Source organism: Frankliniella occidentalis, unplaced genomic scaffold (genome assembly GCF_000697945.3).
Source record: "Frankliniella occidentalis isolate FOCC.00 unplaced genomic scaffold, Focc_3.1 Scaffold28, whole genome shotgun sequence".
Taxonomy (NCBI): domain Eukaryota; kingdom Metazoa; phylum Arthropoda; class Insecta; order Thysanoptera; family Thripidae; genus Frankliniella; species Frankliniella occidentalis.
This window is the reverse complement of record NW_026267158.1, coordinates 2,064,355-2,067,700: the sequence shown is the minus strand read 5'-3', so window position 1 is coordinate 2,067,700 and position 3,346 is coordinate 2,064,355. Positions and strand designations below refer to the sequence as shown.

Genomic DNA, 3,346 nt, shown 5'->3' with positions numbered 1-3,346 from the left:
CTCGCCGCCCTCGCTGCCCTCGCCGCCCTCGCCGCCCCCGCCGCCCAGACTTACCCCCGGTGTACTACTGCGCACTCCCGGTCCCGGTCCCCTTACCGGCCAGAAATACGCCGGGGGGAGAATGCAGCAGCAAGGACAAGGCGGGTCACTCTCGGGGCATACCGGGGGACGGGGGCGACCTCTCCTCTCTCTCCCTCCAGCTCGGTATGGTAATCGTCTGAGGAAGAATGCAGAAATGCTGCCATCCGATCGTCCAAATATTGTACCAAGAATGACAAAATACGGCGAATCACAGAAATTTGACTGCTGGCAAAGAATGCGATAAGAAAAGTAAGGCTCCGCGAGCTCGAGACCCCAATTACCCCCTTCCCCTCCCCGGCACTTTTTACAGAGTTTTTTTTCGGAGACCCGACCAGCATGCTATCCATCTCCCATAATACAGTAGTGTGGCTGGCTTGTCCCCCCCGCCCCCCCAACCCATCCTACAACTCTTCTGAAATCTGCCTGGTGGATCGTCAGAGCGGCGTGGTACTGTAGTAGCGCACAGAAAGCCGAGCTGAAATACGACGTTCATCCGCGGTTGAGTTGCGCCCTCGCTCCCGACTCCCGAACCAGCCGCACCGCGGCAAGGCAAAGGAGAAGGGGTGCGGGTCGCGAGTCTGACAAAAGCTCTCTGGCAGCACTCAAAGTTAGTAGTATGGTATAGTTCTCCTGCTCCCGGGTCGTGAGCTGCGGCGCGGCGCGGCTGAGCCACATCCGCTCAATATGGGCCGTATCGCTGAACCCTACCGACACTGGAAAACAAAAATTGTGAGAAGATGGAAAGAAGTGATAAACCGAAAGTGTGACCGTGGTGACCGTTGAGCAGGTGGATTGAGTTATCGTTGTATAAACAGCGTTACGAAGTCGTAAGTCGAAGCGAGCTCATTTCCTTTGTCACTCCACGGCGCCTTACGGGCCGTCGGGCCGAGCGTGTAGGCTACCCGCCCGCACGAAGGAATGCGGTACAGCATAACCACGGGAGTGAGCGGGTTTAATCAGCCACCTGGCACATCTTCCTACATTTTTAAAATTAAATTCCCGGTCGCATTATACTCGGCGAAGTTCCCAACAGGCGCGGTGCCGACACCGCTTAGGGCGCCAGGAGGGCGATCGGAGACTTCCCCGAGGCGCCTCTGGGTGAACTGTTGCCAGCCGCCGCGGCGCTCACGTGCCGTGATGAGACAAGTTCCCCCGCGCCTTATTGTATACGCCAAGTTTAATATAATGGCACGCTCCCCGTAATACGAGACGCGGAGTCAGCCGCCCTCGCCTCGATATACACAGCGGGTCTATCAGAGCCGCGGGCTCTGCTGCGGGGGATTGATGCTCACCGTCTTTAGCCGCGGGGCGTCATATGCGACGCCTGGCGGGCGGTAAGGCGAACCCGCAACACTGCGCCGGCGGCGTCCGCTCCGATACACCCGGTACTACAGCAGTCACGGTGGTACCCTCCCGCGCCTCGCCGCCCCTCGAGGCCGTGTACAATTAGGACGGGGGTGGTGGACAAGGTCGAAGCAGGACTGCTAATTAGTTGAAGAGCAGCAACAGCGGCGGGGCTGCGCGGCCCCCGCGGCACGGGGCGGCGCCGAGTCGCCAAGCTGCTGGTCACTTTTTATTAAATGTGCATTGCATACTGTAGTTACATGCCGTGTAGCTCTGCTTTGAAGCGGCCCCGCCCTTCCTGGAGTGCATCGTGGAGAGATACTTTGAAGCGTGTGTTCACGGAGCTGGAAAAGCATGGAAGGGGAAAGAGCGGGTCGGGGCGGGGGCAGGGGCTTCTCGTTATCTAAAGGGCAGGGCCAGCGGGGGGACCAGAGGGGCCTGGGAGGTGGGGCGCGGCCAGGTTGGTCAGGTAGAGGAGCCCTTGGAAGACGCCGGCGTGGCGCCAGGGCTCCGAAAACTTGTCCAGCACGGCCCGCCGCCCCTCCCCTCCCCGCCCCGGGCCGCGCCGCGCGGTCCTGCTGGCGCCAGTGGGGGTGCGGCAGGGGGCGCCGCTAAGCGCAGCGAAGGCCCGAGCACCGCAGTGCACTGCACAGCCTCAGAGGCCACCACCACGGCGCTCCGCAGTGCAGTGCAGCCAGGCCGGCCGATAGTAACTCACCGGCTCGCAACCTCGACGAGAACAATCTCGTGCACGAGGCTGAGCCGAGACACTGCGCGGCAGAGCAAGGCCTGCTGCGGCCAGGCTCGCCCTGTCCAGGAGGAGGCATCAGTTTGTCATCAAACTTTCCGTGAATTGATGGCCCCGTCCGGGCCCTCTCCCTTCCCCTCGCCTGCCCGCGCCCCGCGCCGCGCCTATGCCGTGCCCTCCCCGGTCACCGCCTCCGCGGCCGCCCGCGTGTTTCAATGGACCTGGAAGTGGGGTGAAGTGGAGTGATTGAGCGTCGTCGTTTCGTCTGGATGGGGATGGATGAGCTCAGCGGCTGGGCGCCCCGGCTCTGCCCGGCCCGGAGGCGTTGCTGGGCCGCGCTGGGCGACGCCTGTCCCCATGTCTCCGCTCCCCACCTCTCACCTTCCATCGCTTACCATCTCCTCCTCGCCCCCCCCCCTTTTCCACGCCACTCTTCGGAACCACCAACCTCACCACCTCACATACCAACCTCGACCTTCCATCGAAAACTGCATATACCAGAGTAAAAGTAATGTGTCCATCACATCTTCCTCTTCCCCTGAAAGTATTTAAGCCCGCGCGGGTCGTTTCTTCGAATAAGGAAATCCTGCTCACCTTGCACACTTTGCACAGGACCAAAGTCAGACGCATTACATTAATCGTGCATCCAGATTTACGTAATGCGGCAACAAATCTCTTCTGCACAAAAACCCCGAGTTCAATTGTCTTGTTCGATCATACTATTTTTTTGGGTGTGGAACAAGTAGATAGTACGTAGCAGGGGACGGGGTGAAGAGAGCAAACTAACTGTATAATCTCGGCAAAAAAACAACAACAACAAAAAGTTTTGGTCGTGCTTTGTTTGCGGTGGCGAGGCGGCTGAGGCGCTGGCGCCTGCTGGCGCGGCAAAAGGAAGCGACTCGCTGACCCCCTGACCCGTAGTCCGCGTCCTTGTATCTCTCCCCCCCCCCCTCTCTCCCACTTCGCCCCGCTGCTGATTCGCTGATGCAGATCCACCACGACCGCGAGCGTGAGAGAGAGACAAACTCAAACTCACCAAACCAACACCGCTAAATTGCCTTTTGCTGCGTAAGCTCGCAAATAATTGAGGCGTGTCGGTGTGCGGGGCGTCCGTCTGTGTGGAGAGGAGACGCCGGGAGTCTCGATAGGCGCGGCGCGGCGGGGCGGGGCGGG

At 60.4% G+C, this 3,346-nt stretch overlaps 1 protein-coding gene across 1 annotated transcript in view; it reads right to left on the bottom strand.

The window, feature by feature from the left end:
• LOC113214606 (uncharacterized) overlaps positions 1-1,462 on the bottom strand; it is a 29,511-nt gene extending 28,049 nt beyond the window's left edge. Inside the window, exon 1 of the mRNA XM_026434043.2 lies at positions 1,374-1,462. The gene's annotated coding sequence lies outside the window, so the exon portion shown is untranslated. The remainder of the gene's footprint in view (positions 1-1,373) is intronic.
• Between the last annotated feature and the right edge of the window lie 1,884 nt (positions 1,463-3,346).